This window comes from Schistocerca americana, chromosome 11 (assembly GCF_021461395.2).
Source record: "Schistocerca americana isolate TAMUIC-IGC-003095 chromosome 11, iqSchAmer2.1, whole genome shotgun sequence".
In the NCBI taxonomy this organism is placed as follows: domain Eukaryota; kingdom Metazoa; phylum Arthropoda; class Insecta; order Orthoptera; family Acrididae; genus Schistocerca; species Schistocerca americana.
This window is the reverse complement of record NC_060129.1, coordinates 39,186,565-39,199,058: the sequence shown is the minus strand read 5'-3', so window position 1 is coordinate 39,199,058 and position 12,494 is coordinate 39,186,565.

Sequence of the window (12,494 nt, the reverse complement as noted above, 5' to 3'; positions counted from 1 at the left end):
TCACTGGTTTCTGAATGGTTCCTGCGTGTGTGGGAAGAGACAGTGTGTTGGAATTGAGACAGGGTGGACAGAAAAGGCAGCGGAAAACGACACTCTGTTGAGAATGGAGACGAGAGGGGCGGGTACTGATTATGCGGAAAAGCGCTGCCAGGGTTTCCGAAGGGGCTGCGAACCATTGTCCAGCTTTACAGCCTCACGCAGGGTGGTGGCAGCCTAGGGGTGGAGAGTGGCCGCGCCACGAGCTGTAGGCGGCGCCTGCTGCCTCATATCCCGTGGACAGTGTCTGCAGACAGCCGTCAGCCACTGTAGAAAACACAGGCTACACAAAAAGTAATGGGCTGTGTGATTCGTGAGTGATCGCGATGCATTGTTTTGGTGGGATTCTGTATGCTGGAAGAAACCTCGCAATTGGGCTGCAGTGTTTTCGTATATTCTCCGTTGGCGATTTGCACAGTTTGGGGCGAAAAGATGGCAGAGCATAGGGGAGAGCCAAAATAATTCATACGTGGGGCTGTGAGGTGGAGTAGTGTTCATTGTCTCGCAGCTGAAACGAGGTGCAGAGCACAGCGTTAGAGTCGTAGCAGCGTGCTCTTGCCTTCCCCTGAGAACCATCTGCACCGCCGCAGCGTCCATCATGCCCATCGAAAATACGGTGAGGGGTTATCAGCAACAGTGTCGTGTTAGGTCATCCTCATTTCGCACTCGTAGAATGCTATACGATAGCCTGCCTCAGGTAGAACTTTCATGTGTTCTATGTGTGAGCCATTCAAACAGTCCCCGAGATTTCAGTCACAATTTTCCATCAGGAAATTGCGAATTCTGAAACAGAGTTTCAGACCATCACTTGAAGTTAGCAGGGAGCAATTTTATCAGGCAGTCGAGTAACCCTGCAATCCATTATAATCACTAATTACAATTTTCATTCAGATACCATTTGTCAACTACTTGACTTCCTCTTTTTCAAGAGCTGTGATGGTGTATGTTTTCATGAATAAACTTGTGTTTAAATAATACGTTGTTTTTATCAGACACCTTCCTGTCACATGGAGGAGGAAATGTTTCCCACAGAGAGGGGACTTCGCAAAGAAATATGTAGAAGCACTAACAAGAAGAACGAACCGGATGATAGAACATGAGTTAAGACTTCAGGAAACAACTTACGTGGTACTAGAGAGAGCTATACTGAGTAAAAACTATACGCGTAGATAGTGATTGGAATATACCAAACAAATAATGGGGGGTGTAGAATCTAAGAGCCACTCTTAGATGAAGAGGTTGGTACAGGAGAGGAATTCATGGTGAGTCGCATAAGACACAAAGAACTCCATAACAACATTAATGCAAAGAAAGTGACTGGCGATGTCTTCTCTAATTATAACACAAGGGAGCTGTAGATATTTTTCGGTAATTACAGCACAACGTTTGAATGTATGAATGCATGCTCTGAGGGAAATATGTCTGGCTGAAATGTTCTCAGGCTGCCACCGACGTCAAGCTCCCTCAGGTAGAGCCACATGTTCTGGCTGAGAGCCGCGCGGTGTAGCCGCCCGGTCTAGGTGCTTTGCCACAGTTCGCGCCGCTCCCCCCATTGGAGGAACGAGTCCTCCCTCGAGCAAAAGTGTGTGTGTTATCCATAGCATAAGTTAGTTTAAGTTAGATTAAGTAGTGTGTAAGTCTAGGGACCGATGACCTCAGCAATTTGGTCCCATAGGAACTTACCACAAATTTCCAAATTTCTGAGTTGAGACTCTGAGAAGTTTTTATTCAAACTTTTTAGTGGTTTTGGAGAAAACATCCACAGATCATTGTCTATTCCACTGAAATCTCACTCGTTACCCATGCTGTGAGGCAGTTGGATATATGTTGCGACAATTTAAAAACGTAATAATGGGTAATAGCTGCTCCATACCAGAAGACTTATCTGAATTACTTGCAGACATATGAAATGTGAGTTTGATTCAAAATTTGATAGCAGTTTTCTGTTGTCTCACTGCTGAATTTCGCCAAAGATTCTCGTCGTTTGCATGATGTCGTCTACATCTGAACATGTCTCGATATTTGGCGGTTTGAATTAATGTAGCACAGTTCATTGCTCTTATTAGTTCCATACCAGAAAAAATGACTGTCCCTGTCGCTCTAGCTGATGTTAAAAGATACGTGAGATCAGTGAAGTATCTCGAAATATCTCCATTGGTTGTGAAGAGAATGCTGTGGAATGATTTTTATATACAATGGGAGCACCCAGTGCATTGTTCTGGATGGCAAGAGAGAGGAATACTCTTGTGATTTACGCAGTGTGTTTGAAACCTTGAAGGTCAAATTGAAACAGGCGGTAGTGGGTCTGCAACCGATTATATTGAGGTACCAGTGGTCGAAAACGCATGTTTACTGTTTAGTGAACACATACAGCACATATTGCATAACAACAATGTAGCTCTTAGTAACTGTTCAAGACGACGACCACCAGTCTCAATGCATATATTGCAATGGTGCATGCAGTTGTGCTGCACTCTTGCAAAGATCCCTGGTGTCTGTTGTACAGTGGAACAGCCAGCAGGAGATTAACAGCGTGCACCACTGACCACCAAACAGAGAAACTGTTCACAACTTTGCTCATAGCACATTTGTTGCATGGTAACCACATGTATCACACAAACTCATTAATTTGTGCTGCACACACACCACTATCCCTAGTTACAGCCTGTGATGTATCCATGCTGAGGAGTGTTAGTGTTGTCTATGATACATAGTCAAAGATGGAACATTACTTGTCATGATTGTTGGGCACGTGCATTTAATGTATGGTGCAGCCGGATGATGCCCCTGTACTGCATCATGAATGTGCGGGAGTCGTCCTAATTGAATTAAGTTCACCACTGTGGGTGAAAACTCGAGGGAGATGGTGTCATTCACACCACAGAGAGCCAGCCGAGGTTCCTGCCAAAGATATTTCTGAACATTAGACGTTGAGGAGATGGTGTTGGATCAAGTGGCCGACCACCATTCATTAAGCACTGGTCACCTTGTCTTTGGAGGGCACTGGCGGAACAAGTATTACGCCTACATCATGAGGAATGTGTACAAGCACTGGGACCAACGGTTATGTCAGTGGATTATCCACAGTAGTGCAGCAGAGCCAAATTTTACACTGTTTGTGTTGTTCACAGATGAGACGTCATTTACCTATGGCGGTGTCTTCAACAGCTGCAACAGACATGTTTGATATGAGGACAATGCCCATGCCTCTCACTTCAGTGATCACTAGCAACTTTTGCATGAGGAAGCCAGGGGATCTTGCAGCATTAGTTTCCCCCTTCCCATTCTGTTCCAGCTTCAGGCTTCACTGGCAAGGTTCACCCAAACGTCAGAATTCAACATCGAGTGTACAACAAACCTCATTTATGGGAATTCGGCGTTGTTCTCAGATCATCTGGCAGAGTGCACTGTATTATTAGCAGCAGTTCAGGCACGCATCAGCGCCACCAAAATCAGCTATGGCTTCATGAATGCAGCAATCCTGCAGTAGATCAGACAGTGTCAGGGTTCTTCACTGCACGACGCCTGCCGCCGTGACGCAGCCAGATACGTCTGCCGCGACGCAGCCTCCTACGCTGCCTCCTGAACGGATGCCTCCACTCCACCCACAGTCGTCTCACCGATGGAAGCCTCTGCCCACCCACCTGCCACGCCGCTACCGCCAACGCTGGAGGTTGCCTCTCCCGTAGACATAGACGCCATCACCGTCTGCAACACCCTCTGCTCTCGGATGTGCCTTGCACCTTGTTTCCCTGGCGCACGCAAGACACAACGGCAGGATGCTGGTTGATCTGCTCTGCCCCCAGTCAAGCAACCAGCCTCATCACTAACCACGGCACAGGCCTCTTCCAACACCTTCCAAGTTTGGCGGGGAGGTGTGCGGTATCAGCCGATATCCGATCAGCCGCACTTTCAAATACGCGCGCCGTCCGTTATGCCGCCCTGTTTCCTGCAGCTGTCACCGTGGCACGACGGCGCTGCCTGCCACGAACAATTACGCCGCTGCCAATGAGATGCAAGCGTCCCCTCTGCGGAGCTCCAGCCATGGCCATACTTAACCCATTAAGTGCCAGTGTCCTATTTTGAGGACAGACCACTTATTTATTTATAAATACACAATAACTTGTTAATTTGCAACTATTACTATTCTACATCATTTGTTGATGCTTTGTATAACAAATGTATAATTACAGGAAATTAAAAGCAATAACTCCTACCATTAATTGATTATTGAATACTAAGGCACACTTTTCGTTATTACAGGTATTTACTTTATCGACAATTTAGTAATATTTGAAATATGCGGCAAAGATCTTTTTGTGATTATGTACAGTCAACAATGTGTCTTTTAAACTACTTGCATTGTCAGCTTAATTGGAGCTATATTCATTGTTTCCCATTGTTATAAAATTTGGTGTACACGAAATAGGACACTGGGACTTGGTGTTATCATTTCAGCTATTTGTATTGCTGCACGTTCCAATATGAAATTCTGCTACTGCTGATGTATTTTCTTTTTAGAACGTGGTAATTTTACCAGATTTTGTTGCTGAGGTAAGTAACGACCCCTCTTATTATATATTGCAGGATATGAAGTTACTTTGAAATTTGCAGCATATTATGTAAGTATGTTTATGAATATCTTACCCATTAGTAAATAATACAGTTCCAGATAGACTGAGGTATTTACACATTCCATTTTGTGCTAATGTATTATTCTTTCATTTCACTTTATTTTATTACATTCTATTTCATTTCATTTTATATAGATTATAATGATCAAGAGTAGTCCTAAACATGCTGGACTGCATTGAAAAGCCCGAGAATCATTGTGCCTACTTTGACAATTTCTTCACTAGTAGAGATCTTCTGATTCATCGGAGAAATTTGGGTTTTCGAGCAACTGGGACTGTCAGAGGGAATCGAGTCGGTGACTGTCCACTACTGAGCAGCAACCAACTGAAAAAGACAGTTCGAGGAAACTGTGACTACCAGTTTGACAGGAATGGTGAAGTCTTATTTGTTTGATGGCACGACAACAGATGCGTTACAATTAGTACAAATTTTGACAAAGTTGAACCTTTGGGAGCAGCTACGCAGTGCAGTATACAAGCAAGTAAGAAGACACAAGTGCAACAACCTGCCGTTTTGAAGTCGTATAACGCGTACATGGGAGGTGTTGACCACCATGACTGGTTAGTTGGAAAATATGCGACGTTAATTAGAGGGAAAAAATGATACTGGATCCTATTTACATATATGCTGGAAATGGCCCTTGTAAATGCCTGGCTCTTCTACAGACTAGCAAATGGGAAAAATGCACTGGATATACTGGATTTCAGATGTGCTGTTACAGTTACATATCTGAAATAGGACACTGGAAGACCGAATATTAGACGTCAAATGGAATACCCATCAAGTCAGTTGAGAGTGATACCAGACATCAGGTTTGATAGAATTGGTCATATTATTGACAAAAGAAGCACGCATAGAAGATGTGTAAGAGCTAAATGCAACGGAAAACCAAAAACATATTGTGTTAAATGCCGTGTAACACTGTGTGTGAAGCGTTTTGTACCATTTCCCAATAAATAAATAGTTAAGACTTGTGCACAGTTTAGTATGCTATACGATACTGTTAGATCCCAGGGTCCTATTTTGAGGACGGCCATTATATCAGCATGTATAAATATGCTTTGGCTATTTTTGTACTTATTGTGGTTCGTACACTATGTACATTAGAATTAAGGAATAAAAAATTCAATTTAAAAAAAAATTAATTTGGGACTTAATGGGTTAAGTTCGGAACATCCGTGCACTGATCCATTCTTGTGTCTTTGTCAGCTGAATAACATTTACGGAGGTCTTTTGAGTAGACATGACACTGAAGAGTGACAGATTTATAAATCTATTGTATCTGTATATATTTCTACATTAAAATCGGCTGTTAGCCATAGATGTTGCGGCTACACCAGCACAGTTATGTATTATTTTTACAATTTGATATTAGATGTAGAATAAATTAATATCTGAATTCTCTGTTCACGAACAGCCTCTGTTCCTCACTCCTGCGCCCATTAAAGAATCTCACAGCGTGCAAACGAAGATATAACAACCGTCACATGGTGTAACTCATATAGCGAACCCTGCAATTCTTATAATCAGATTTGTGCTGCGCCAGTATCAACCAACTTTGGCTTCTCTACAAGAAATGGGGTTTATTTCCTGAATTATACCATTATGAATGAGGAAGATGTAGTTGGTCATGTTCTACTGTTTGCAGATTAATCAACCAAGGTAACAGACGTCGTCGTCTATTGCAAAGGATCCTTGTCATCACTCGTTATTGCTTCTGGGTGGCAGTTAATCATACGTGTGCCACGGCCAATGGGCACATGGTGTTATTGACAGGTGTGATGTGTTTCTAGGTTGTCTCCCTTCAAAAGGTCCGACTGTCCTCAAATGAAATTATGGAGAACTTATACGATTCACAGCTACTTACAGGTACACATATTTATTGAGTAAATGAAACCATAAAGGAGTAGATACAGTCTGAAGTTTTGTAGACAAATCCTACCTGTACTGCAGGGTGTGCGTTGTATTCTTTACTTATCATGACATTATGACTCCATAATAAAGGAATTACAACAGAAGTAGGCAGATTTGTGTGATTTATATCTCTGAATTTTGTTCTCAGTTCAGTGCTTTCGAAGTAAAACTGGTGCAGTGACTATCACGTTCACAATCTTTTAAGATTTGTGAAATTCAAGAAAATTTTGATAAGGATATTATCATTTTTGAAAAGCGACAATCATTTACTAAAAAATTTCTTTCTCAAATATTTGCCCCAAATTTTAAGCGAATAGATTAGTTTCCTATGTACAAAGGAAAACTTTCATAGTACTAAAGAGTTGAATTAATATACATCAATAGAACGTCTACTACCAGTAAGTCACACACATCTCAACAATGTAGACCATTTCTTGGCAGTTTAAGTAAAATAAAATGTCAGTGCTCCTAGCATTTTCGGCAGTGGCTGAAGAATATACGTTACATTCCAAAAGCTCGTTAGAGCTGCAAAGGATAAGAATATCCATTTCAATATCCTTATCTTCTTTTCTTCCTGAAACGTTTCTGCTTATGTAGGCTGTCCACAAAGCCTTCTCCTACCTTCTCTTTCCCCCCACAGTCTGACGTTTACCATTTTCTCCCACAATAACCCTCTTTAATTCTGGACATCCTTCACTTGGTCTGCCCTTATTTTTCCTGGTCTTCCACTTCGTCTTCTTCCGTATTCTCTCCATTCCAGAGCTGTTCTTAGTAGTCTTCCTTTTACCATCTTTTTACGTTGCAAAACCATTCCATTCTACTTCTCCCCATAGTTCCTTTTAGCCGATGGATCTGAAATGTCTTTCGTTTGTTTCATTTCTTTTACTGTTCCTTGTCATCTTGCCATTGATCACTTGTAGAAAGTACATCTCTGTAGCTTGTATTCATCTCAGATCGTTCTTTGTCTGGATCCAAAATTCTGATCCATAGCTCAAAATTGGCAGACAATATTACTTGCTTATCATGATAATTGCTTTGGAAAATATTTTCCAATACCTGATTACGTCTGATACACAATTAAAAAATTTTGAATCGTTTTACATCCCCTCAGAAATTTCTTGTTAGATGCTTCCTGCCCTGGTTAACTTACTTCTTAGATCTTTGAAAACATCTATTTCCTTAATAGTTTTTTCATTACAGCTCGGATCCTTTACTTTATTCCTTTTCGATGCTGATTTTCATCACCTCAATTTATGTTTATGTTATTCCCATGCTTCCTTTTCCAGTTACCAACTGCCAGGTACCTAGTTGGTCTTCCAGTTTCTGCTCATTGTCCTCATATATCATCACATATTCTGCAAATGCTAAGATTTTTATGTCAACCTCTGTTTACCCTTGGCGAACTTTCCGTATGGCATTGTCCATATCGGTGCATAAAAATTTATTTGTCTGCCGCCTTATTAAATACTACAATTACGTTGTCAATGTAAACTGTGACACCCTCCCTCTCTCCTTTCTTTAGGAACAATACTTTCCGAATAACGAAAGTTGCAGATGGTGACATAAAATAACATATAGTAGAATATAGACCAATCTCCTCTAAGTATGTACCCACCAGACTTAGGATTGTAAAGTAGGATCTGATGTTTCCCAAAATTTTTGAGGAAGTTCTGGGAAAATACAAAAAAGGTACAGCCGATTTTCTTTCCTGTCCTTAACTATTCTGAGCTTAGTCTCTCTGCGTAATAACACCACAAGGCTCACAGAAGTAGAGGTGGGGTCAGATTTCTTGCCGACATTAGAGCAGGAGATCCTAAGATAGCTACAGGGTGAGTCAGATAAACCAGGAAACAAATCCAAGAAATGACCAGGCGTTGTGTGTCGCTTTCTCACCCGTCATACGTAAAACACAGATTAAAGGAAGGGAAAAAAATACCACTTACCATGTATTCGAATGCGAGGGGAATGAACAGTCGTGATGCATGCGTCACAGCGAGTGAGAATAGGTGTTCAAAGTCTCGCCAGTAGCTGGAGAGCTGTTCCAGGTAGACCGTCTGCTGGACCTGGAGGCCTGGACAAGAAGGCGGTCTAGTGAACAAACCAGTGAATCTGATTCCTGTAGCAGCACAGCTTTCACTTTCTGCCTTCACCTGCTCACACAGTGTCTGAAAGTAGAATCTGCTTTTCGAAACTAGATTGATATACACTGTCAGTAATAGTAAGAGTCACAGTATGGAGGCCTTAACCTGTTGTTACACAGCCCTTACTACAGTGATACATTGAAAGAGCACATCAGCTGGAGTGAGAGGAGATCATCTAACGTATATTCAGACATAAAAATTCTACAAAAATTGCCTGAGAGTCGAAGTATTAAGGGACTTGAAGAAATGGAACTGCTTCAAAAACCACCCACATGACTTGCTTAACTATTAGACAGATATAAGAAATAAGAGAGTTTTAGATAATTTTCAGTCAGCTTTATATGCTAATAGTAGAAAGTAAAATACCTCAGGATGCCTAGTTTGCCTGTCTGATTCTGATTAATTAATATGCATGGGATGTGAAGGTCTGTACGGAAGTCTGTCTTCCATGTATCGTGGTTTCAGAATATGGGTAGTCCTCATGGAGTTTCCAGTGAGTTGTATTGTTATATATGAGACAAGGAAGAATCATGTGCAGCCCCAAAAATTTTTATGTTACAGTGTATTCACGTGTAAAATGACATCTTCGATTATTTATGTCTTGTTTCTATGACAATGTAAGCTACTACAAGTCTTTTAGGATAGATACTATTTGTACAATTACGCCATACCACCATAAATAAATTTCGTATCCCATCCCCTCATGCCATATCACTGTATCATAATACAGTATGTCAAATACTGTTAACACAATATAAACATGATATGAAGATGTTATTATATCAGTCGTTTACTCTGGGATGTGCAATCGCTCACGAGTGCAAAGGGTGGATGTTTTTCCCACCAGCTGCCACAATGACGTAATCTGTGTACATGAACAATGATTTGGTGGGATTCGTGTTAAATATGTGAACATCAGTAACAGTAAATTTACTTTATGCCATTTTTACGATCGTCGCGCTCATTAAATGTTGATAATCTCAGAGCTAGTAAACTCAACGTACAGATACGACCGATGTATGCATGTAAGAAGGTTAGTTAATTTTGCCATCTACTGAAGCGCAGTATAAGTGATGTGTCATTTTTAGCATTTTTTTAATGTAACTGCTATATGTACGGAATGATGGAGCTATTCTACACATGTTTCTTCATGTTTCAGATTTTGTTGTATACCCCTTGATAATGCCCATAAGACCGAAACTGCAGTTGCGAAAATAAGTAAGTTTTTCAGTCTATGATAGCTAGGACGTCTTTTAAAAAATCACTTATGCCTGTATGATATGTTTTGAGTTTTATTCTTATGTGAGTCATTTACAGTGCGGAAAGTCATACCTACAGATGAATAATGGTTTTGTTTTGTTTCAAGGCCCAAGGACAACTAAAGTCACACGTATTCAACGAAGAATGTTGGGAGGACGGGATGACTACTGTGTGTGTCTAATACTATGGGAATTACTCAGGGAAATATAGCAAAAGAGAATGTCCTAAGGACGTGCACGTTGAGTTTATCACATCTTGCTGATTTTGAGAAAGGACGAATATTTGGCATATGGAACTTGAGAGCATCATACCGTCAGATAACACACACATTTGGCTGTAGGGTAATGACTGCAACAAATTTGGATATTTGTTGTATGGACTATGGGACCAAACTGCTGAGGTCATCGGTCCCTAGGCTTACGCACTACTTAATCTAACTTAAACTGACTTACACTAAGGACAACACACACACACACACACACACACACGTCCGAGGGAGGACTCGAACCTCCGACAGGAGGGAGCCGTGTGAAGTGGGACAAGGCTCCAAGACCGCACGGCTACCCCGCACGGTGTTAATGACTCCAGAACGTGTAGTGACGACACGGGGTCGAGACAATGGAGAGAGGACCACTGACCGTCGCGAACAGATTAGTGGGACCTGGGTTGAGGTGTCGAGTTACCGCGTGTCGTTCACCATAGAGAACGCAGGCCTGCACGTTGCACGGCCGAAGTCGGCTGGGACGGTGAGCGGCGTACTTCGGTGCTGAGCCTTTGTCCCCAGACGACGTGGTGAGAGGTCGTAGGAAGCAGCGGTCCTCGAGACTCGTACCTCTGCCACTCATGGAATGAAACATAGCTTAGGAAGACCTCCGATCCAATCATGTGGATGGCACAGAGAACAATCCTTCGGAATTTCGAAAATCGTTGAGAGATATGGAAAGCAAAACTTTATTTCTCTTGGTTTCAAGACTCTCTGCTTCTGGAGGTATACAATCAGTATTTCGGGAAAATACCATCCGCAGTTCAGAAGGTTGCGAGGGCAGATAAGTGGAGAACATTCGCGCAATGAGCTTAAGAGTTCTTGCATTCAAGTCGCTGAAAAGAATAATCTATAGAAGAAGGAAAAGGGATTTAAAGAGGTGCTAGATGACAAGCAGTTTGGTTTTAGGAAAGGTAAATGCACCAGAGAGGCAGTTCTGAGTTTGCGATTGATAATTAAAGCGAGACTTAAGGAAAACCAAGACACGTTCATAGGATCAGTCGATATGGAAAATCCGTACGACAATGTAAAATGGAGCAAGATATTCTGAGGGGAAAAAGGGGTAAGCTATAGGGAGAGTCGGGTAATATACAATGTGCACAAGGGCCATCAGGGAATAATAAGAGTGGACGATCAAGAATGAAGTGCTCGGATTAAAAAGGATGTCAGACAGGGATGCAGTCTTTCACTTCTACTGTTAAATCTGTGTACACAAGAAGCAATGGTGGAAATAAAAGAAAGGTTCAGGAATGGGATTAAAATTTAGGGTGGAGGAATATCAATGACACGATAGGCTGATGACACTGCTGTCCTGACTGAAACTGAAGAAGAATTATAAGATCGACTGAATTTAATGAGCACACTAATGAGTACAGAATATGGATTGATAGTAAATCGAAGAAAGACGAAAGTAGTGAGAAGCAGCAGAAATGAGACCCGCGAAAAACTTAACATCAGGACTTATGGTCACGAAGTAGATGAAGTTAAGAAATTCTGCTACCTAGGCGGCTAAATAATCAATTACGGACGAAGCAAGGAGGACGTAACACTGTCAAAAAGGTCATTTCTAGCCAAGAGAATTCTACTAGTATCAAACGTAGGCCTTAGTCTGAGAAAGAAATTTCTTAAAATGTACGTTTGGAGCACAGTATTGTATGGCAGTGAAACATGGACTGTGGGAAAACCAGAACAGAAGAGAAACTTCCTGGCAGATTAAAACTGTGTGCCGGACCCAGACTGGAACTCGTGACCTTTGCCTTTCACGAGAAAGTGCTCTACGTCTGAGCTACCCAAGCACGACTCACTGCCCGTCCTCACAGCTTTAATTCTGCCAGTACCTCGCCTCCTACCTCAAAAACTTTTCAGAAGCTCTACTGCGAACGTAGCAGAACTAGCACTCCTGAAAGAAAGGATATTGCGGAGACATAGCTTACCCACAGCCTGGGGGATGTTTCCAGAATGAGATTTTCACTCTGTAGCGCTGATATGAAAGGAGAGCTTCTGTAAAGTTTGCAAGGTAGGAGACGAGATACAGGCAGAAGTAAAGCTGTGAGGAGGGGGCGTGAGTTGTGCTTCGGTAGCTCAGTTGGTGGAGCACTTACCCGTGAAAAGCAAAGGTCCCGAGTTCGAGCTTCGGCTCGGCACATAGTTTTAATCTGCCATGAAGTTTCATATCAGCGCACACTCCGTTGCAGAGTGAAAGTCTCATTCCAGAACAGAAGAGAATGGAAGCGTTTGAGATGCGG